Genomic DNA, 25,389 nt, shown 5'->3' on the forward strand with positions numbered 1-25,389 from the left:
GCCCTTACAGAGCCTGTTTTCCTAGTTTACCCACACAGTCAAGACTGCCAGACGTTCCCCACAAAGCAATAAGTTTAACCAACTTCCCCTACATAGTCTGGATTCCCAGTTCACCCACATAATCAAGATTGCCAGTGTAACCAAACAGTGTACATTTCAAATTGAGGCCACAACAGAGCCTCTGTAAATAGTTGGCCCACACAGCCAAGATTGCCAGACTTCACCCACAGAGCAAGAAGTATAACAAAATTGTGCTAAGTAACCTGTATTCACAGTACCCTACAGAGCTAAGATTGATTGAGTTCCAACACAGAGCTTTGAATTGTAAAAAAGACCCTTCGGAAGCCTCTTTACCAGGTTATCTCTCACAGCCAAGATTGCCCTAGATCCACCACACAGCACCCGATGTTTTAATGGCCACTAAATGGCCTGTTTACCCGGTTGACCCTCACAGCTCTCATTCCCTGAGATCCAGGACACACAACCCAATTAAAATAGAGCTGGGCCACAGGACCACATCTAACAGAGTGATCAAAAAACAGAAGTGCTACGTGCCTGACTTGTTGAAGATCACAATGCTTTGCTCATTTTTAAGGGGGGGACATTAACGAAAGATAGCCATGCTCCTTAGGTGCCAACTCTGCGCTTTCAGTAGGACACTGATTCTTTGACTGTCTGTGTTAACAATTCCCACACACAAGCCAATTTTCTTTTTCAGTGGTGGACAAACTAGTTGCTGCATTTAAAAAGCTCATAGTTGGATTTGGAATCAATGACTGTATCTTTGGTTTGCTTGCACACTGCTTGCTGTCACTAAATTATTTTGGTGTGACTCTGTGCGCTGGTACGGCACTGTTATGGAGGTGTCTGATGATTGCAACGAATTACCACCTGGTGCTACAGGCTTGCAGGCTGGACGGGCTGACGCCGGCTCCTTCTTTGGAGAATGTAATTTTAAGAAGGACACGGAGGTTTTAGGAATTAAAACCTTGGAATTTCGGATACAGACACTGGCAGAAAAGGAAGTGAGATTATTTTGGACTATTCAGTCTTTGCAATCGTATGTTGAATGTGATCGGGTCCCACGTGGACTACGGGTTATCAAGACCCTTTCACACTTCCAAGAGGACACTGCGTTTACCCAGCAATGGGAAAATATACAATTGGAGTGCTCTAAATAACTGTTACATCTTGTATTGGATAAAAACAAGGAGGACTATGCTGTTCTGAACTCTAAACTGGATGCTCTAAAGCAGGATACACGATTAAGAATGTCAAATGATGATTGGAATGCATTTTGTTTAAAACTTGATAAAAGGTTGGTGAATGTGCAGACTGAAATTAAAAATAAAAAAAGTGAAAAATTTCTCAGGGACAAGAGGGACTATGAGAGGAAGTAGGTTTTCTGTTGGGCTAAAGACAGCACCAAAAATTATAGGCATAGACCCCATATTAAGAAGAAGAGTACTTTTGGTGCCAACAGGGGATACTGGACCACCGACTCGGAGTCCAGTGGCTCCGAGGAGGTGGTCGCAGGCCCCTCTGGGGGTAACTCAGGTGCGTTTAGAGCTACTGCCCCTTTAGAAAACGCACTCGACGGGGGGCAGGAAGAAACGCACGGGGCAGAGGGCGCAAGAGGAAATCTGTGTCCTGGCGGAATTGAATAGTCCCTCTGTCACTCAGTCTAGTGTGAACACAATCATCAACCTTTCCTCTCATTCTCTATCTCCTGACATGATTTCCGTACTTTCCAAGGGTCTGAAATTTTGTATTCCTGAACCTTTTGATTTTGCTGAGTTTAGGGTGGATTTTTTTAAAGCTATCCGTAAGATCCATTTATACAAACATTTTCTGTCTGCACCGGGCAGTTCGGGACCTACTCCGGAGGGACATATCCCGTGCACTGTTGATAGTAACCATTTTGATGTCACGGGTGCTTTTGACGCAGATGTGGTTCGAGACGCTGAGGTTCTCCTCAGTCTGAATGAACCCCATCATGGGTCTAGCCCCAGTGTGGCTACTTCTGCGTTACCAGTAAATAGGTTCACTAAAGGGATCAAATCCGATTTTTATCCCCCCACGGTACCGGGTAATTTGGTGGACTTGTATCAGGATACTGTCCTTAAAGACATTGAGGCATTGATCTATATTAATCCCACTCAGAATCTGAGTCAGGGCGAATTGACTGCCATTCGCATCATGCGGGGTTGGGAGGACACTGTGTTCCGCGAGGCGGATAAGGGGGGCAACATTGTCCTCCTGACACGGCAACAGTATGTCCAAGAGTGCCTCCGACAGTTATCTGACAAAGCCACTTATACCCCGTTGCCTAGCACCCCCATTCAGGAATTTAAGAAGTCTTTGGTGCGGCTCTTGAGTCTTGAACAAGTTCGTTGGTCTAGGTTTTCTCTCGCAGACGCAGGCGGACAAATTGATCCCTCCTTACCCTACGAAGCCTTGCTGGTATTGTATACCCAAAGTCCATAAGAGTAGAGACAATCCCCCAGGCCGTCCTATAGTGGCTTATATCGGCTCTTTAACGGAGCCTTTGTCACACTATTTGGACTGGCTGCTAAGACCCATTCTTAGTCATATCCCCTCTTATGTCCAGGACACTGGTGACTTTCTGGCACTACTTAAAGGTATAACATGGCAGCAAGGCTTCCAACTAACATCAATTGACGTGGAGAGCCTTTATTCCCGCATTCCCCAGCGTTTGGGGGTTCTAGCTGTGAAGGAAATGGTGGCACAGAGTGGGAAGGATGCTCGTTATTGCAATTTTGTGGAGGAGTCCCTTGATTTTGTTCTTTCTAGGAACGCATTTACTTTTTTGGACCGTTGGTACTTGCAGTGCGGGGGTACCGCTATGGGTACCCCTGTCTCTTGTGCCATGGCCAATATATTTTTGGGATCTTTTGAGAGCAAGTATGTGTTTTCCGATACCAACCCCTTTTTGAGGTATATTCGCCACTATTTGAGGTATGTGGATGACATATTCATTGTATGGGATGGCACAGAGGATTTATTCTCTGATTTTGTGTCACATCTTAACAACTCGAATACAATGAATATGTCCTTCACTTCCTCTTTTGGTGGCGATACCCTCAATTTTTTGGACGTTGAGGTTTCCATCAGGGATGGTAATATTCACACTCAATTGTTTAGGAAACCAACGGCATACAACTCACTCTTACATTTCCAGAGCGCACACCCCCTTCATACTAAGACGGCTTTGCCGTACAGTCAATTTTTGCGGGTACGCAGGGCTAATAGTTCTGAGGAGACTTTTCTCCAGCAGTCAATGGAATTAAAGGAAAGGCTTCAGCAAAGGAGTTACCCTGAGGAGTTGATTAATTCTGCTTTTGAGAGGGCTAGATCTGGCGTCCATTGTTCTAATCGCATGCGCCGCCCTGACAGAAAGATTGATGATCTGAATAGATTTGTGTTTAGCTTTCGGTTCGGTCCCTTGGAGCATGTCATTAGGAGAACTTTGTATAGGCATTGGCACATTCTGGAAAGAGATCCTACTTTGGTTAAAATGACCAAGGCTAATCCTTTGGTCTCGTTCAGACGCTGCGTTAACCTACGGGATAAACTAGTGAGAAATAGACTTACCAGCCCCTCTGTGTGGCTTGATAGATGCTGCCCGCCGGGTAACTACCGGTGTGGCAACTGCAGGTTTTGTAACCTGCATCTCACTGGCCGATCCCTACAGGTGGGTTCGCACTCACATTCGGTCCTCCAGTTTATTTCTTGTAAAACTAAATTTGTTGTCTATGTGATTTTCTGCCCTTGTGGCAGATTTTACATAGGCAAAACAATCAGATGTTTATACGTCAGGTTCAGGGAGCACTACAATTCGGTAACGTCAGGCAAAGGTTCTCCTAGACTGATTTCTCACATCCGTGAGCATCATAATGGTAACCCTGATGTCCTCCGTTTTGCTGGCCTGCAGAGGGTTGTCCTCCCATCGAGGGGGGGCAACCTTCAGCAACTTTTACTACAAGTTGAGGCCAAACTAATCATTAATTATGGAGCTCAGGGGGCATTGGGGTTAAATGATCGCGTGGATCTGTCAGTTTTTCTGTAGGTCCTCCAAATGTGTGTGTTTTGACATATTTTGCATATGTATTCCTTCGGTGTCCTTTCTTTCTTCTTTTTTGGTATAATTGTTTTGTAATAACCTTTTTTTTATTGTTCTGTATTGTGGCATGGTGTGTTCCATGTTTTATATGCACATTACATTCTCCTATGTATGTTTTTATGTGGCATGCGACGCACCTGTAAGCACTCCTATATAGGGGGCGCCGTTGTAGCTCCACATATGGACCTGTGGAAGCCTAATTAGTTAGGTGAAACAGCTGTCGTCCTCTACCTGGGAGCCAGCTCACAGCTCGTCTCCTGCTTTTTACCCTGCACCGTCTAATAAACTAAAGATTCCTGCACAGCAGTACGGAGTGCGGTCCCTCATTTCCTTCACTCATCCATCGGTACCTGGACTTTTCTTCTGGACGAGCACCCCCGCTCAGGATACGGTAATTCTCAGCCCTCTACGAGCACACATGCGTTTTCGCTGAGTGACATACAGTGGTGCAGCACCCTCTCTATCTTGCTGGATTTGGAATCAAGCCAGACGTATGCAACCTAGACTTGTTACTGCAAGTCCCAGCCATTTACACTTGAAGCTCACCCATTTTTCTCAGTGTCTATCCCGTGAATTCAGTGAATCTAAGGCGTTTCTTTTGAAAAAGAAAATGTTCAAAGCAGGCAGCTTTCAATAATGGACTAAGGCTCCATTTCCATTTTGGGGTTTGGTGGTACTGTGGCTTCTTAGCCGGGCTTTGCACACTACGATATCGCAGGTGCGATGTCGGTGGGGTCAAATCGAAAGTGACGCACATCCGGCGTCGCTGGCGATATCGTAGTGTGCAAATCATTTTACATACGATTAACGAGCGCAAAAGCATTATCGTATCGTATGATCGGTGCAGGGTCCGACATTTCGAAGATCATCTTCCGATATTTTTGGCAACTCAACCTCAGATAGAAATCTATTAATTGAGTCAGGGTCTGGTTGGGGTTGGGGCGTATTTGGGTCAGCCTTCAAATTATATAATACTGAATAGTAATCAGCAAAAGTATCAACTATATCTTTTGGATGATGAACTAGAATTCCATCAATTCTCCTCACGGCGTTGATTCTTTGTCTGATTCTTGCTGATCTGATCCTACTTGCCATAAATTTAGTTGGTTTATCAATAGAATTATAGTAATTTATTTTGATTGCCTAATGTATTTATCAAACTCGTCCACCAACATGGCTTTCAATTGTACCCTTAGATTCAATAGGTCTTTCTCTATGGTACTTGAAGGGTTGGGTATGCTCTGTAATATCCTCTCCCTATCTATAATTTTCCCCCATTTACTGAGTCTGAAATAATTAGTGCTATCTCGATACTAAAGCCCAAAAAGTCACTGGGACCTGACGGTTTTGGAAACGACTATTATAAGTCCTTTCCACACCTTCTAGCCCAATATCTAGTCAAATCCTTCAACGAGTCCTCGTCTGCAGGGAAATTTCCCAAAGAGATGCTCCAGGTGACTATCACACTAATTCATAAACCGGGAGGTGATGAGGAAGCTCTGGGTAATTACAGACCCATATCACTTATCAACTCTGATGTAAAACTATATGCAAAGATAATCGCCAATAGACTAAAAGCATTACTCCCAACTATAATTCAGAAAGATCAACTAGGTTTTGTTGAAGGACGTCAAACATCAAATGGCACAAGAAGAACAATTGATTTAATCCATCATATAGAGGGCAAGGGTTTACCAGCAATTCTAATCTCTCTAGATGCAGAAAAGGCGTTTGATCGTGTAAATTGGTCTTATCTGAAAGCAGTTCTAAAAAAATTTGGTTTTGATGATGAGTTCATCAATAGAGTTATGGCCTTATATGTGGATCCAACTGCCAGGATATTTGCAAACAATCAGATGTTAAATATCTTCTCCATCTCTAATGGTACACGGCAAGGGTGTCCCCTCTCTCCTCTGCTGTTCGCCTTATTCCTTGAACCTCTTGCTGAACACATAAGAAGTAACCCAGACATTAAGGGTATTTACATTAGAAACACTAGAAACACCCATCATAAGATAGGGCTCTTCGCAGATGATGTGTTATTATCCCTGTCAGAACCCATTACCTCAGCTGCTGAAGTTAATAGGATACTAGGAAAGTTCTCTCAAATATCGTAGTACAAGTTAAACAAAAAAAAAAAACTAAAATGATGCACTTCAACCTCAACAATGATATTATCGAACAGATAGGTATTTCCACTTCTTTCTCATGGGAGAATGAATCTATGCCTTATCTTGGAGTGTTCCTCAATAAAAATTTAACAAAAATGGTTGCCCATAACATTTGTCTTCTGATTTAAAATATTCAAAAAGACTTGACACGCACCGCAAATAAGGATTTGTCGTGGTTGGGTAGAGTGGTATTCTTAAAGATGATGACATTAGCAAAAATTTTATATATCCTTAGATCCATACTTTTAATGATCCCGGCAAATCAATTAAACAAACTCCAAACAGTACTTAGTGACTTTATTTGGAACTATAAAAGGCCAAAAGTGCACAAAAACGTTTTACTCAAACAGAAAGAAATGGGAGGTATAGGGCTCCCCAATATTAAAAACTATCATCTTTCTAACCTAATTAAACAGAGTCAGAGGCTAATAGAGGAAAGCAATTTATTTCCTTGGATGTATTTAGAGATGTCCTCTGTTAATTACCAACCCATAAAATCTTTAATTTTAACTCACCTAATCAACCCTTCTAGCCCACCTCCAAACTCCCCTACATTATACGCTACAATAAGAGCATGGAAAGCTTTGGCCAAAACTCCAACTAATCTTAATAAAAATCATCTTCTTAGAAATACTTCCCTAAAAATTTTGGCGATTCTGGATAACTCAGAAATTCCCTCAACATGGCAGGAGTCAAATCTAAAAACGGTTGGAGACATCTTTAACGGAAAAGACTTTATAAACTTCCTGCATATAAAGATCAAACATAAGGTCCCAGACTCTGACCTTAAGTCCCTCATCAAATTTAGGGAAATTTTAAAGACAAAATTATTATTTACAAACCCCCTTTCTGAAATAACCTGCATGTTATTCTGTAACCCAACCAAAATGTCCCTATGGTGTTGTAAAAATATCTATAATCACTTCAATAACGATGTAACATTCCACAAAAGCAAATATATGCTAGATTGGGAAAAAGATTTGGGTAAAAGCTTTACGGATGAGGAATGGCAGAAAGCCATTTCACTAACCTATTCTTCAAATGCACGTGCCTCTCTCCATCAATCTCACTTCAAAATTCTCTCGCGTTGGTATCTCACTCCATGCAGACTTGCTAAATTTAATAGAGAGACGTCCCCTTTATGTTGGAGGGATTGCGATGAGAGAGGTACTCTACTCAACATTTTCTGGAGTTGTCCCAGATTGAAGAGTCTCTGGGAAAATATTTCTAGTCTGATTAATCAGAATACTAACTCCACAATTCAGGTAACTCCCCAAATGGCCCTGCTTTCACTTAATTTGGAAAAATTTGACCCTATATATAAACCTATCCTAACTCATTTATTTCTAGTTACTAGAAATCTTATAGCTTCTAATTGGAAGAAACCTGCGTTGCCCACTATCTCTGAGGTCGTAGAGACTACTTCTCTTCACAACAACTTCGACAAGTACTTTGCTACCATTAACAATGCCGTTGCCTCCTATTACCGAAGATGGGATCACTGGAATAGTTTTATACAAGGTATTACATAAATAAATATTTATAACTACTTAAAAACCTTTTTTATAATATCCTTTTATTCAAACCTTCAGTCATGCTTTCTTGACAATATGCTTATATTCCTAGAATGGAAGCCTGTTAACATGGGTGAGATTTATATATGTTCATTGTTCTTCCTTTTACCCACTCCCTCTTCACCTTGTTTTTCCTTGCCTTCACCCTCCTCCCCTTTTTCATCCCCAATAAAGTAATTACTTTACCTCCCTCTCCCCTCTCCTTTCTCTTTTCCTATACCTATCCCCCCCCAGATAAAAAAGTTTTATTCATACAATAGATCCCCACATGTATTCAAATAATGGTATGATACGTATAATAATATCTTGATTGTGTGGATTTGATATGTTATTTTGTTAACCTTAATTTAATAAAAATTTATGAAAACAGGGTCCGACATTTCCATAATGCCGCTGCTGCGACGGTACGATGTTGTTCCTCGTTCCTGCGGCAGCACACATCGCTGTGTGAGAAGCCGCAGTAGTGAGGAACATCTCCTACCGGCGTCACCGTGGCTCACACCGGCAATGCGGAAGGACGGAGGGGGGCGAGATGTTTACGTCCTGCTCATCTCCGCCCCTTCGCTTCTATTGGCCGCCTGCTGTGTGATGTCGCCGTAAAGCCGCACGACTCGCCCTTTTAGGAAGGAGGCGGGTCGCCGGCCAGAGCGACGTCGCAGGGCAGATGAGAGAATGTGAAGCTGCCGTAGCTACAATGTTCGCTACGGCAGCGATCAGAAGATATCGCACCTGCGACGGGGGTGGGGACTATCGCTGTAGCGTCGGTTACACATTGTTACCGATGTCGCAGCGTACAAAGCCCGCCTTAGAGATTAAACTGCCTGTACGCAGCGGTTTTGGACAGCTACACAAAGCTGCATGATGCAACTCAGTATCAGGTTTCACACATATTTACAAAGCAAGAGATGCTGCGCACAAACTGTGTTGTTTGTTTGACTTGAAGTGGCCCACCCATGCTGCTCAGTGTGTATCCCATGAATTTGAAGTATTTCTTTTGAAAAAATTATTGGTTAAAAAAAGCAGATCTGTCTGATTATGAGAGTTTTAAATAATGGACTAACACTCAGTTTCCATTTTTAGGTTTTGTCGTACTATGGCCATGAAGACGTGACTCAACCACGCTTCAGTGATGGAAGTAACCATGGCACCTGTCCTTGACGTACTAGTTAGCATCCAGCAAAGTGGCCACCCAGTAATCAGCAATGATAACCAGAGCTGAGTGAACCTCCCACAGATCGATTCAGTTTGTGCTCACAGACTTCACCCGTGGTTGCTGAATGGTTCAATGAACAGTTCGACGAACATATCTGAACCCCATTGAATTCAATGGGAGGCAAAAACAAAGGCATAGACAATACCTTTAAAGGGCCTAAGTGAAGCTACACTGTTGTGGCACAACTATTAACTTCCTAAACTATTAAGAAGAAACATTGAATGTGTGACAGGAGTAAAGCCTGCTTTACATGTTACGATTTCGCATACGATATCGTATGTGATCGTAATCGCTCCCATTGTATGTGCGGCACGTTCAATTTTGTTGAACGTGTCGCACAAACGATTAACCCCCGTCACACTTACTTACCCGTCCATACGACCTCGATGTGGGCGGCAAACATCCACTTCCTGGAGTGGGAGGGATGTTAGGCGTCACATCGACGTCACACGGCAGCCGGCCAATAGAAGCGGAGGGGCGGAGATGAGTGGGACGGAAACATTCCGCCCACCTCCTTCCTTCCGCATAGCTGGCCGGGAGCCGCAGGACCCAGGTAAGATCTGTTCATCGTTCCCGGGGTGTCACACACTGCGATGTGTGCTACCCCGGGTACGATGAACAACCTGACATTTAATTTTTAGGAATCGAACGACGTGCGTGCGATTAATGCTTTACCGTTCAATCGCAACCGCACGTAGCTGTTACATGCTACAATGTAACTTACGATGCCGGATGTGCATCACTTAAGACGTGACCCCGCCGACACATTGTAAGATTTATTGTAGCATGTAAAGCGCCCTTTAGGCTGTTCCTCTGAAACCCCAGTGACAACAGACAAAACACAACTTGGAGAACCATCTTGGATTCTCCACATTTCCAATAATTAGGGGCAAACAGCAGGACAGTGGCATCAATTACTCCACAGTATCCATAGTGTTGTAGCGCTGCAGTCAAGCAGGGGCCATACACAAGGCAGTGTCTGGCCCAGCATTTCCAGTTTTCAAATTAAGAGGTGGGTGGGTGAGGGACAGGAGTAGGCCTGGTGCTCTGAGACTCCTACCACTACAGACAAAACACAATTTTGAGACCAATCTTGGATGTTCCACATTGCCAGTAATTAGGGGCAGGCAGCAGGACAGTGACCTCAATTGCCCCATAGTGTCCATAGTGTTGTAGCGCTGCAGTCAAGCATGAGTCATACACAAGGCAGGGTCTGGCCCAGCATTTAAGGCTGCTTTACACGTTACAATTTAGTGTGCGATCGCATTTGCACAATCCTGTAACCCCCCGTCACACGTACTTACCTTCCAAACGACCTCGCTGTGAGTGGCAAACATCCACTTAGTGAAGGGGGAGGAACGTTCGGCGTCACAGCGACGTCACACAGCGGCTGGCCAATAGAAGCGAAGGGGAGGAGATGAATGGGACGTAAACATCCTGCCCACCTCCTTCCTTCAGCATTGCCGGCGGGACGAAGGTAAGCTGTGTTCATCATTCCTGGGGTGTCACACGGAGTGATGTGTGCTGCTCCGGGTACGATGAACAACAGGACGTGCGATTTTTTGAAAATGAGCGACGTGTCAGCGGTGAAAGAGAAGGTGAGTATTTCTGCTCGTTCAAAGCTGTCACACTCTACGATATAACTAACAATGCCGGATGTGCGTCACTTACGACGTGACTCCGCCGACATCTCGTTCGATATATCGTAGCGTGCAAAGCCCGCTTTATAGCTTTCAAACTAAGAGGTGGGTAGATGAGGGACACGTGTAGGCCTGGTGCTCTGAGACTTCTACCAATGCAGAGAAGACACAACCTGAAGACCCATCTTGGAGTCTTCACATTTTAAAAAATTAAGGGCAGAGAGGAGGACTGTGGAATCAATTGTCTCACAGTACCCATAGTGCCTTTGCACAGCAGTAAGACATATTCCATGTGTGATGCCCTGGACTAGCCCGGTAGTCACATACATACCAACATACACACCCCCACCCTAGGCAGTTACAACAGTCAGACAAAAACCCTTGTTGCCTCCCTCCAGGGTCTGATGTCTACACCAGGTGGGGCGGAGCCAGGCGGTTGGCCCCACCTACCGAGAAGTTCACAGGCCTGTATGCAGGAAAGGTGTCAGTTGAGTTTTTGAAGGTGAAAGTGAGAGGAGTGAACACTTGAGGTGTCTGGGTAGGAGCCCAGGCACTGACAGCAAGGTTGGCAGATGGTGGTGGCTGTCTGCAGGAGTTGGTGAAACTCCGCAGAGCCGTAAGGACCGGGGTTGGGTGTCGGCCCGCCGGTACCGGACCGGGGAACGGAGTGAAGCTAAGCACACAGGCAGGGCCATCGGACCCCGACCAGGCTTGGAGCCACCATCAAAAGTCAAATCCAAATGTGACAAGAACTCCCGGGGTTCCCTAACAACCAAGTCTCGATTGAAGGCAACCGCTCACACCATGAAGATATACAGCCACCGCCACAGGCTAGAGATCCAAGGGCCAGCGTCTGCGGGCAAAACGGGCTCCTACGGCACCTATATGCCGGGCAGCGGACTACCGGTGGGCAACCACAGGAGTCAGAACATTTCTAAAAGGTGCAAGGAAAGACAGCCACCATCAGCCGTCCGGGGAGAGCACAACATCAACACTGCAGCCGGCTGCGGGACCCGTCCATCTGGCCGTTTTGGTTTACCAGAGACTTTGTCAGTGATTGTCTGAGTGAGTACACCAGTGCCGTCCGGCACCGCGCCGTGCAGTCCCTGCACCCCAGCCATCAAGCCTCCCCGTTACACCACCGGGCCCCGGGATCACCAAACCCCCTACCCACGGAGGGGACAACATCCCAGCTGCACCCTACCATCTTTCCCGGGATCCCCGTCACCAGCAGCAGTGGTGCCATCATTACCACGTCCCGTGGGTGGCGTTATGAACAATCTCCCTAACCAAAACCACCCCTTTTCACTCACGGGCGAGGAGCGCTGCTCGAGTCCCCGGGTCCGGTCCACCGCTCGAGCCACCGAGCAGAAGCAGCAGAAGCTCCGGACCCAAGTGTGGTGAGCGCGTCCCCTCCACCCGCGACACCATGCACCAGACAGGGCTGGTAGTGACTCAGGAGGAAGTAAAAGGAGGAATAGGAAGAATATTAGATGCTTCATACTGTGAAATGCCAAGGGGAGAAGTACTGGAGAGCAAGTATGTTTCCCTTCGGTTCATTTCATATGCCTCCATGTACTGACTGTGGAGCAGTCAGCCCATGAAAATGGGCTGGGAAAAGCTGGGAAAGTTATATCTGGCTCAGCAATAAGTTAGTCACTGAAGCCTATTTATTTCAGCGTAATTTTTGGCTCATTTGTTTCTGGAGCAATCAGTAGGAATGGAAGTGGGACTGGTTGCTCTCTTCTCCACATTTAATCCAGGTTTTGATTCCTCACTGGATCAGCTGAAATAATCAAGTGGCTGTCAGAACAGAGAGACTGCTGAGGAGAGCAGGACAGGCTCATGGCTGCTAGTGCTGAGGCTCCATATCTTCGCTTGCTGTGCTGAGGAACTGACACAGTATGAGAATACTGTTTTGTTTGTTACATAAGTTTATTTTGTGGTTAGCATTCTGTTGTTAGTTAGTGGCCTGATGGTCTTAGGCTATGTGCGCAGTAAAAAAGTGATTTTTCTCAAGAAAATTTCTTGAGAAACTTCTGGGAGTTGAAGATTACCGCACCTGCGGTAAAAAAATGCACCAAAACCGCGGAAAAAATGCATGCGTTTTTTCTCACGGTTTTGCCGCGGTTTTACCGAGGTTTTGCCACGGTTTTACCGCAAGTTGGTTCCTGCGGTTTTTTTATGCTGTAACTGCAATAAATAATATAGATAATAGATAGATAATCGATAGACAGATAATGGATAGAGCGAAAAATGGATAGATGAATAGATAGATAGATAGATGAGAAAGAACAATATAATGTCCCACCTCCCTGCATTTTCTAAGCTGGCACCCTTTAGTGACTTTCATGTGGCACTAAAGGGTGCTTAGCCTTCTATTTAGCCATAAAGTAAATAAATAATTAAAAAAAAAACCACGTGAGGTCCCCCCATCTTTTGTAGCCAGCTAGGGTAAAGCAGACGGCTGCAGCCTGCAAACCACAGCTGGCAGCTTCACCTTGGCTGGTAATCCAAAACAGAGGGCACCCCACGCTGTTATTTTACATTAGATAAATAATATAAAACAAAAAACGTGGGGTCCCCCCCAAATTGGATCTCCTGCCAAAGTAAAGCAGACAGCTGTGGTCTGGTTTTCTCAGACTAGGGAGGTCCACTGTTATTGGACACTCCCCAGCCTTAAAATAGCAGGCCGCAGCCGTCCCAGAAGTGGCGCATCCATTAGACGTGCCAATCCTGGCGCTTTGCTCCAACTCATCCTGTTGCCCTGGTGCGTTGGCAAACGAGGTAATATATGGGGTTGATGCCAGATATGTAATGTCACCAGGCATCAAGTCCTGGGTTTCGTGATGTCACGCGTCTATCAGATACCTGACATCACCAACCCAGTCAGTAAAAAATAAAAAATAGACAGCAAAAAAAGTTTTATTTGAAAAAACACTCCCCAAAACATTCCCTTTTTCACCAATTTATTGAAAAGAACAATCAATTCCACGTCCGGCGTAATCCAATAAGGGGGGCGGGTCCCACGGCGATCCATACCATAGTTACTGTCCCAGTCAATGAAGAACAGAATGTTCCCCATTGGCTGGGAGAGCAATGCAGGGACCTGAGCTAACATCAATAGCCCAGGTCACTGCAGGGGATGACGAGCGCTGCTGTCAGGAGGATAGATGAGATCATTACCTGCTGTGATCATCTCCTGTACTGCTGACATCAGCGCTGTCACTGACTTCTATGCCCACCGCGTTGTCAGCAGTATTGTGAGAGCCCCTGACGTCACCGCTAGTGACAGTCTCAGGCCGCTCGCAAGACGGGCATAGACAGCAGTGACTGCGGTGATGTCAGGAGGCAGGAGATCGTCACAGCAGGTAATGATCTCATCTCACCTCCTGACAGCAGCGCTCGGCATCCCCGCGGCTGCACGCACTGCTTTGTGTCAGTGTCTGCTTGCCTGCAGCATGACAAGCTGCTGATACTGCGGGCAGACACTGACACACAGTAGTGCGTGCAGCCGCGGGGCTGGAGCGGGACACAGACTGCACAGGCACCTGGAGGTCACACGGAAGTGCTTCCGCGCGACGTCCAGGGAGTGTGACGTGTGTGTTTACTCTGCTCCACTTCCTCTTCCTGGAATAATGACATCACTTCCTGCAAAACCGCAGGCAGCGATGAAAATTACCGCAGGTAAATCACGGCTATACCAGGGGTATACCACACATCATTTGCTACCTGCGGTATACCCCCAGTATTTCGCGATTACATTACAGTGAATGGAGTGAAATACCAGGGGTATTCCGCAGGTACCTGCGGAAAAGAAGTGACATGCGCATTTTCTCAAGAAATTTTCTCAAGAAAATCTTCAGAAAGAATTTTCTTGAGAAAAAAACGCAGTGTGCTCACAGCTATTTTTTTTCCCATAGGTTTTGCTGGGAAATGTCTGCAGAAAGATTTCAAACATTTATCAAGAAATTTCCGCAGCAAAACCGCGGGTAAATCCGCGGGTAAAAATGGCTAGTGTGCACAGGGCCTTAGACATTTATTTTCCTGTTTTTGAATGTGTAACACTGAGAGATAAGTGTACACAATAAACATGGCAGTGGCCGTACATGTGTGGAACCTGCCAGTCTGCCGCTGTCATCTGTGAATAAATAGCCAATCGCTTAAACCAAAGCAAAAATCCCAGCTGAGCTATATTCCCTGTCTCACAATACATATCACGAAGCCAAATTGTAAAAGTTAAAGCAGTGGACATGTTTGATTATTGCGCCACCAATGCACTTGTCATTAACATCAGCAGCAGTATAATAGCAGCCATAGTAGATTCGAGAAGCGTGTCACAGACTACAATAATGTGAGACCAAATCAGCACAGTAAAAACTACACCATTGCCTAGCATGCCCAGTTTGTGACTGGGGTAGAAAAGTCATTGGAGATTCATAAGACAAAACAATTACTGATCTCGGGGAGACCATCCAGAGAAAACACTGCCAGCAGCCAACAAGGGCGCTAAACACAGTGAAATCCTAGGTGCATTGCCCCCTGGGAATTATGCAAATCAAAAAAGTCCGTAGAGCCTCTGTTAGGAGTCTCAACACAGAAACTATCCAGATATCCCTCCGGGAAGGACCTAGCCAAGGAGTTAAGGCCCCGTCACACACAGATAAATCTTTGGCAGATCTGTGGTTACAGTCAAATCATGGACATATTGTTCCATTTATACACAGCCACAAACCTGGCACTGATTGTTCACAATTTCACTGCAACCACAGATCTGCCACATATTTATCTGTGTGTGTGACAGGGCCTTTACTCTTTTTAGGAAACCACCACAACCACCATATTAAGTGGCCCTTTTAGTCAATATCCAACTATTTGACAAGTTTAAAGATATGACAAGGGAAATACCAAGACCAGGTATCCATCCACAGACAGCTGTTTCGGGGTGTTGCCCCTCATCAGTGTGGAGTAGGATTCTTGGTAATTCCCTTGTCATATCTTTAAACTTGTCAAAGAGTTGGATATTGACTAAAAGGGCCACTTAATATGGTAGTTATGGTGGTATACTAAAAAGAGCCACTCCTTGGCTAGGTCCTTCACGGAGGGATATCTGGCTAGTTTCTGTGTTGAGTGAATAGGATAACTGAAGTGAGCACTAATATATATATTATGAGTGCAAGCCAAAAAATACATACTATATAAGGATAAGGCTGCACATCAAACTTAGATAATAGTATAATGCATAAAGCATATGGAAAAATATTGGAAAATACAATGAAAAATGCTACTTGCTAACTTGAACATGTGAATAATGAATTGCATACCTGCCATGAATATTAGTAAAAAGGAGATATTTAGCAATCGCATTGATCAATGTAACTGAGCCCCAAAACTAATTAATTGCAATGAGATGACACACAGTTAGGGTCACAGAGCTAGGGACACCAATATAGAGACATACCTTGACGAGGTTTTGGGGCTCAGTTACGTTGGGGAGTGCCCAAAAATTTTTGGTGTGGGATGTTGATGGCAGAACCGATGTCTGCTCGTATCATTTTGTTCTTAAGATTGGGTGATCGCTTATGACAAATCAGGGGTGGATTCTGAAATTCTTTAATGTGGGGGTTAGAGATGAGCGAACCGGTCGCGGTTCGGCTCGAGGTCGGTTCGCCGAACGGGGGTCCCGTTCGAGTTCGGTTCATCGAACGTTCGACGAACCGAACTCGAGCCAATAGGCTATAATGGGAGGCAATCACAAACACATAAAATGCATTATAAATGTACACAAACAGTTAATAAACATTGCCATAACACTTACCGGTCCTCGCGATCCCTTCTGCACTCTGTCTCCTGCCGCTATTCCATCCGATGATCGCTGAATCCTCCCGGTGACGGCACTGCCAGCAGAGATGCAGGACCTATCGTGACGTCAAAATAGCCATGTGACCAGTCACGTGGCTATTATTTCATTGGCTACAGACTGGTCACATGACTATGACGCGTCATGTAGGACCTGCGAGTGCATCTCTCCGGTAAACGGTGCACATTTGTGTATCGCCGTGTACCGGCGACATGCTGTAGCACACGGTCGACTCCCCATTCCGTTAGGGACCGGCTGACACAGCCGGTCATTAACGTAGATCACCGTTGCCATAGCAACGCAGTTAGCGGTGACGTCACCGCTAACCGCGGCTCCGAGAGCACCGTTGCTATGGTAACGCGTCTGTCAGCGTTACCGTTGTTACCGCTGACAGCCAGCACTGATCACTCACGGAGTGAAGGCTGCACGCTGCTTCCCGATTGTAGTGAGGATTGTAGTGAGGATGAGGTTCCCCAGCCCCAAGTTATGAGCTGGTGCACCTCATCCTCACTACAATCGTCACTACTACTACACTAGTGAGGATTGTAGTGAGGATGAGGTTCCCCAGCCCCAAGTGATGGGCTGGTGAACCTCATCCTCACTACAATCGTCACTACTACTACACTAGAAAGAAAGAAGACAGAAGAGCAGGATCGTGGAGGGCTGACAGGGGGTAATAAAGATGGAGTCTCTAATGTGTCTGTGGATTTATTTCTATTAAAGTATTTTTTCTCTGTGTGGTGTTTTTTTTTAACCCTTTATTGGAGATTCTTAATGGCCGGGTCAAACGTGCCTGACATTAAGAATCTCTGGCTTAATACTGGCTAGTAAAACAAAGCCAGTATTAACTCATGATTACCCAACAAGCCACCCGGCTCCAGGGCTGTTGGAAGAGTTGGATACAGAGCCAGATGATGGCGCTTTTATGAGAGCGCCATTTTCTGGGACGGCTGCGCACTGAAATCCGCAGCAGAGGCGCCCAGAAACCTCGGGCTAACCTGTGCTGCGGATTCCAATCCCCAGCTGCCTAGTTGTACCCGGCTGGACACAAAAATGGGGCGAAGCCCACGTCATTTGTTTTTTAATTATTTCATGAAATAAGTGAAATAATTAAAAAAAAACGGGCTTCCCTATATTTTTGGTTCCCAGCCGGGTACAAATAGGCAACTGGGGGTTGGAGGCAGCCCGTGGCTGCCTGCTGTACCTGACTAGCATACAAAAATATGGCAAAGCCCACGTCATTTTTTTGGTGGGCAAAAAAATTCTGCATACAGTCTTGGATGGAGTATGCTGAGCCTTGTAGTTCTGCAGCTGCTGTCTGCTCTTCTCCATACAGACAGACAGCAGCTGCAGAACTACAAGGCTCAGCATACTCCATCCAGGACTGTATGCAGAAGTTTTTTGCCCCGTGAAAAAATTATGTGGGCTTCGCCATATTTTTGTATGCTATCCAGGTACAGCAGGCAGGTACGGCTGCCCCCAACCCCCAGTTGCCTATTTGTACCCGGCTGGGAACCAAAAATAAAGGGAAGCCCTTTTTTATTATTTCATGAATTTCATGAAATAATTAGAAAACAAATGACGTAGGCTTCGCCCCATTTTTGTGTCCAGCCAGGTACAACAAGGCAGCTGGGGATTGGAATCTGCAGCACAGGTTGGCCTGAGCTTTCTGGGCCCAACTGCTGCGAATTGCAGTCTGCAGCCGCCTCAGAAAATGGCATTTTCATAGAAGCGCCATCTTCTGGCGCTGTATCCAACTCTTCCAGCACCTGCCTGCTATACCTGGCTAGCATACAAAAATATGGCGAAGCTCACGTCCTTTTTTTGTAGTTTTTTGGCAAAAAAAAAAAAAAATGCTTCCCTGGATTGTCCATTGCCAGTGAAGGTAACACCAAGCAGTGGGGGTTAGCAGCCAGTAGCTGCTTGGATTACCCTTAGCTAGCAATACAAAAAATGCAGCGGGAGCCCATATATATTTTTTTTAATTATTTATTTAAATAACTAAAAACAAAATGGGCTTCCCTGTATTTTGATTGCTGGACATCACAGTGCTGTAAAAATAAATCTTTAAAAAAATGACGTAGCGCTCCGCGGAATTTTTGATTCTCAGCGCAGATAAAGCAGACAGCTATGGGTTGCCACCCCCATCTGCCTGCCGTTACCTTGGTTGGCAATCAAAATACAGGGAAGCCCATTAATTTTTTCTATTTAAAAAATAGTTAAAAAAAAAAATGACGTTGGGTCCCCCCATTTTTGATAGCCAGCTAGGGTAAAGCAGATGGCTGTAGCCTGAAAACCACAGCTGGCAGCTTTACCGTGGTTGGGGATCCAATGTGGAGGTCCCCTCATGCTCTTTTTTATAATTATTTTATAAATATTAATAATTACACAATAAAAGTAGGGTCCCCCCCCAAATTGGATCACCAGCCAAGGTAAAGCGGACAGCTGTGGTCTGGTATTCTCAGGGTGGGAAGGTCCATAGTTATTGGGCCTTCACAGCCTAAAAATAGCAGGCCGCAGGCACCCCAGACGTGGCGCGTCCACTAGATGCGCCAATCCTGGCGCTTCACCCCAGCTCATCCCGTGCCCTGGTGCAGTGGCAAACAGGGTAATAAATCGGGTTGATACTAGCTGTAAAGTAACCTGAGATCAAGCCCAGCAGTTTGTGATGTCATGGCGTCTATTAGATACCCAACAACATAAATTGTCAGTACTAACAAAAAAAAAAAATCGACAAAAGAAATTTATTTGAAAAAACAGTCCCCAAAACATTTCCTCTTTCACCAATTTATTGTAAGAAAAAAAATGAAGGGGTCCCACGATGACTCTGGACCGTCTAGAATATGGGGGGGAGACACTCAGGAAACGTATCCCCCATTTTCTAGAAGTGCGGACCCTTCATGTGAGGAGTGTGGGTGCAATGAATCTGCACTCACTCTCCCCGGGTCCACAGCAGCAGAGTCCATGTCGTAATGGTTGCTACCAAAGCTGCAATGCCCTGCTCATGAGGTAAGGGCATGCCTAATCAGGAGAACTACTGTAGAGGAAGCTCTGCTCACTGGTATATAGGTGCTCAGAGGTAATAATAGATAAAATTAGTGAGTAACCTCGGCACTCTAAATCTCCCAGACTAAGTCAGTAAGTCACAATGGATAGTAATGCAAAATCACTCTTTATTGGTCCATATTAAGAAAAAAAATTTTCTCATAAGCATATATGTTTTTGTCCAAAACAAGTTACAAATGACGTTTCGGCCTGAGCCTTCGTCAGATTGGACTTATCTGCATGTAATCATGAAAAATGACAATAATCAGTATCACATAAGAGTGAGATAACAATAACATAAACTCGAACAATGTAGAGGTACAATTGGGATGCAGCAAAAAAATTGCAACACAGCAAGAAATGAAACACATGATACAAATGTCATAATACAGTACAAGGACAATATAGTAATGACAAATATGGGGTCAGAGTAGGCATAGACAGCTCTGGTACGAAAGAGATGTCAATCATAAAGTAACATGTGCAGTAGGTGTAGAGCTACAGTATGCATGGCAGAGCTAATGGGTAGACCAACCATAGAAAAAGAATGGAGAAAAAGTGAAGAAAAAGTGGAGAAAAAATGGAGAAAAAAATGGAGAAAAAGTGGAGAAAAAGTGGAGAAAAAGTGGAGAATAAGTGGAGAAAAAATTGAGAAAAAAATGGAGAAAAAGTGGAGAAAAAGTGGAGAAAAAGTGGAGAAAAAGTGGAGAAAAAATGGAGAAAAAGTGGAGAAAAAGTGGAGAAAAAGTGGAGAAAAAAATGGAGAAAAAGTGGAGAAAAAGTGGAGAAAAAGTGGAGAAAAAATGGAGAAAAAAATGTAGAAAAAGTGGAGAAAAAATGTAGAAAAAGTGGAGAAAAAATGGAGAAAAAGTGGAGAAAAAGTGGAGCACCCTTTGGTGCCTTTCATGTGGCACTAAGGGGTGCTTAGCTTTGTATTTAGCGAAAAAAATGAAAAAAAATGACGTAGGGTTCCCCCTAGTTTTGTAGCCAGCTAGGGTAAAGCAGACGGCTGCAGCCTGCAGACCACAGCTGGCAACCTCACCTTGGCTGGTAATCCAAAACTGAGGGCACCCCACGCTGTTATTTTAAATTAAATAAATAATTTTAAAAAAAAACGCGTAGGGGTCCCCCAAAATTGGATCACCAGCCAAGGTAAAGCAGACAGCTGGGGCCTGATATTCTCAGACTAGGGAGGTCCATGGTTATTGGACTCTCCCCAGCCTAAAAATAGCAGGCCGCAGCCGCCCCAGAAGTGGCGCATCCATTAGATGTGCCAATCCTGGTGCTTCGCCCCAGCTCATCCCGCGCCCTGGTGCGGTGGCAAACGGGGTAATATATGGGGTTAATACAAGATGTGTAATGTCACCTGGCACCAAGCCCTGGGGTTGGTGAGGTCAGGCATCTATCAGATACCCGACATCATCAACCCAGTCAGTAATAAAAAAAAATAGACGACAAACACATTTTTATTTGAAAAAACACTCCCCAATACATTCCCTCTTTAACCAATTTATTAGAAAGAAAAACAATTCCAGGTCTGGTGTAATCCAAGGGGTTGCCATGACAATCCACACTGTCCCAGTCAATGAAGAGCAGGATGTTCCCCATTGGCTGGGAGAGCAGTGCAGTGACCTGAGCTAACATCAATGGGTCAGCCCAGGTCACTGCAGGGCATGACAAGTGCTGCTGTCAGCGAGGTACATTACCTGCGCTGATCTCCTGCACTGCTGACAGCACCTGTCACTGAGTTCAATGACCGGCGCCTTCACACCAAGTATCGCGAGAGGCCCGTGACTTCACCGCTAGTCAGTCTCAGGTCGGAAGTGAGAGAAGGTGATGTGACAAGCGGCGGCCATGGAGGACAGTGACAGCACTGAGGTCGGGATGGCGGGACTTCATCTCCGCAGGTAAGCCGAGCGGGACCATGTGTGTGTGTGTGTGTGTGTGTGTGTGTGTGTGTATGTATGTATGTGTACATGCCGCGGGCAGGAGGGGGCGGAGCGAGCTGAGCGGGGAAGTGTGGGCTTCCTGCAGGTAACTAGGATAAACATCGGGTTACTAACCAAAGCGCTTTGGTTGGATACCCGATGTTTATCTTGGTTACCAGCTTCTGGCAGGCTGCCAGCGATGGCTCCTGCACACTGTAGCTGTAAAAAGCCCTGCTTTTTGCTGCTAGAACCGTTCTCGAACGTATCTAGAACTATCGAGCTTTTGCAAAAAGCTCGAGTTCTAGTTCGATCTCGAACAGCCCCCAAAATCACTCGAGCTTAGAACTGGAGAACCTCGAACCGCGAACCGCGCTCAACTCTAGTGGGGGTATGAGGTCCCCAAAAGAGGCCAATGGCGTAAAATAATTCTTTTCAATAGTGGTTCAATAGTGGTGAATAGGGGTGATAGGTATTAATAAAAGGAATACGATCCTGAGTCCCCTTATTTCTATCAGAGGATGAAGATGTTCTTGTTGCTATCTGCGGTGGATATCCCCTCTGGATGAATTTGTCGCTCATCTCTTGGTGTCTCTGTATTTTCATATCAGAATTGGTAACTAATCTATCCACACGGGTATGCTGAGAAATAGGTAGAGATTGCTTGGTGTGTTTAGGATGATTACTTTTATAATGTAAGAGGCTATTTTTATCTGTAGGCTTAGTGTAAATGTCGGTACTAAGAGTCCCTTCGGTGTCCTTTATAACCATGCAATCTAAAAAAATTGATTTTTTGAGTGTCATAATGAATAGTAAATGACAAGCCGGGTAAATAGGTATTGATCATTTCAAAAAATGAAAGGAGAGTTGTGACATCACCCGACCAAATCATAAAGACATCGTCGATGTAGCGACGCCAAAGAAGAGCATGTTGGATGATAAGTGGATGGGAATGAATGAATCTCTCTTCGAAAAATGTCATAAAGATGTTTGATCATTTAATTTACTATTGCTTCTCCTCCCTCCCCCTTCCGTTTACTATAAACGCTAATTGTCATTGTATACAATTTGTGCAGGTATCGATTTTTATTGTCCACTGATGTATTTTCTATGTTTCTATGTTTCTGTTTATGATCCTTCTAGTCAGTCTGTCCGACCAGATGAAGGCCGAGGTTAGGCCGAAACGTTTTTAGGCGGACTCTCTGCAAATTGTACTATTATTCCCTTCTTCTGAAAAATAAAAATTGGAATATATATCAAGACTCTTTCTTGGACTTCATTTGGGAAACATAACAGTGTGCCGGGGATATCTCCTTTTTCTCTGGTTTCTGTGTTGAGACTCCTAACAGAGGCTCCAAGGACTTTTTGAATTGGAGATTCATGACTTGTTCAACTTGATGAAAGTATTGCAGTAACAATTTCAGGGGACAGCTGGATGTGATTAATCATCAGGACACCATCAGCAGTGCTGAGGACACCTTGTGAGATGATGATGGTTGTCGGATATGACAAAACCTCCAAAGTGTGGCTGGCAAGCTCAGGTTACTCTTCCATTTTTGAAGAACAAAATGCAAAAGGATCCAAAGCCCCCCTTGATGGCATCGATATTGAGGCCTAGATACTCCAGCACCATCCTTTCCATTCGTTCACTATGTACAGACTTGTCCTCTCTTTTGTTGGTGCACAGAATGGTCTAAAAAAATGTGTCAAAAATCACAGAAATTGCTTCTGCCACTTAAACTAATGCTGCTGCAAATGTTTCTGCAATGACGGCTCAACGTTCCTGGAGATGGAAGTGTATAACAGCGATGAACACTGTGTGCCTCATTGCAGTATTGGAGAAAACAACAAGTTGGTTTTGATACTACAGAACGCAAGTGTCCCTTTCCAGGTGCAGAAACATCAGGCAAAGTTTACTCTTGTACCATGGATCTAACAGAGTAGCAAGCCAGTAGACAGCACTATTTCTAATCCTAACAATTCTGGAATCATGTTGCAGATACTACAGCAAGAAGATAATTCATGTATTGGATGCTTCCATTAGGTCCAAGTTCATGGTATGTTAATAGTGAGGTAACTCTCAAGCATGGTTTCTCCATCTCCTTCCAACAACCTTGGACAACAGAGAGGGAATCAACTTCTTTCTTCATCTTCTGACTGTTGCACGCCTATCACCTCTTCCTACTTGATCGCTCCATTTGATACTTGGCTTCTGCACCTTCATAACAGTTAATCTAGTATCATGAGCCCCCTTGATCGCTGTTCTCCACTCTGCCATGCCAGTCAGCTGTTGTCATGCGCTGTCCGGATCCGCACTCGCGGATTACAGGAATGGCATCGGACGATTTTCACATTACTGAGTAGAGATGAGCGAGCCTCTAGAGGCTCGAGTTCGGTTCGGCGAGCCCTTCAACGAACCTCTTGAACCCCATTGAAAACAATGGGAGGCAATCACAAACACATAAAAACACATAGAAAACACCTTCAAAGGTGTCCAAAAGGTGACAAACAACTCAAAACACACCACCAACACAGAGGAAAGTGACAAGGACATATACTCATGCGAAAACAAAACAGCTGGACGAGGAAAAAGAGGAGGAGACACAGATATAGGCATGTCATGCCCCTCTAAAATCATGTAAAACACAGCAAAGGGAACTCCAAGCAGAGTCTCCCTTTTTTCCAAAAATTGGGCCCCACAGACACCACTTCTGTGGCATCACTTGTGCCACAGTTGCAAACTTGACAGGTAGATTTGCATCAAGCACATTCCAAATTCACAAGCCTTTACTCTCCCCAGGATGACACAGGGGTAGTAAAGTCCTTGCAAATCCATGACTTGTTCATCTGGATGAACATTAGTCTGTCTACATTGTCACTGGACAGACGCGTGCGCTTATCTGTCAGCACACACCCAGCAGCACTGAAGACACGTTCAGAGACAACTCTGGCTGTGGGACACGATAAGATCTCGAAGGCGTAAGTGGCGGGCTCAGGCCATTTTTCAAGATTTGAAGCCCAAAATGAACAAGGCTCCAGTTGCAAAGTCATGGCATCGATGCTCATTTGAAAATACTCCTGTATCATCCTCTGCAGCCGTTGACTATGTGTCAGACTTGTTGTCTCTGGTGGCCTTGCAAAGGATTGTCTAAAAAAATTATGAAATGATTCAATAAAATTGCTGTTACCACCAGATACGCTGCTGCTGGTACAGTTTGACTGTTGATGATGACACAGTCCCATGTTTGTCAAGTTACAACTGGGATATTCACTCTGTACACCACTGGTGTTTGGTGGAAAAGCCGAGCTAAGATTGCGTAACAGCTTCTGCTGATACTCCTGCATACGTGCGTCCCTTTCTATGGCTGGAATTATTTCACAAAATTTGGACTTGTAGCGGGGATCTAAAAGTGAGGCAACCCAGTAGTCATCATTACTTCTAATTCGGACAATCTGAGGGTCATGTTGTAGGTAGTGCAGTAAGAAGGCGCTCATGTGTCTTGCGCATCCAGGAGAACCAAGTCCTCACTATATTTGTGGTGGTGAGGTGATAACCGTGCTTTCTTCCTCTGCCATCTACCCCCAACCTCGTTCAACCAAAATTTGACCAAGTTCTTTCTCACCTGATGAGTCTTCCATGTCCATCAAGAGATCGTTCTCCTTTTCTTCCTGGTCTCCTGCACCTTCCTCAACATTTTGGCTGCTACCATGCGCCCTAGTCAATCCCTCTTCCTCATCGTCCAATGAGTGCCGCCTTGGTAATGGTGGATGTCTGGACCTTGTAGATGTTGGTATCCCTTGCGCATATGAATCCTCC

The sequence above is a fragment of the Anomaloglossus baeobatrachus genome, chromosome 1, assembly GCF_048569485.1.
Source record: "Anomaloglossus baeobatrachus isolate aAnoBae1 chromosome 1, aAnoBae1.hap1, whole genome shotgun sequence".
Lineage (NCBI taxonomy): Eukaryota > Metazoa > Chordata > Amphibia > Anura > Aromobatidae > Anomaloglossus > Anomaloglossus baeobatrachus.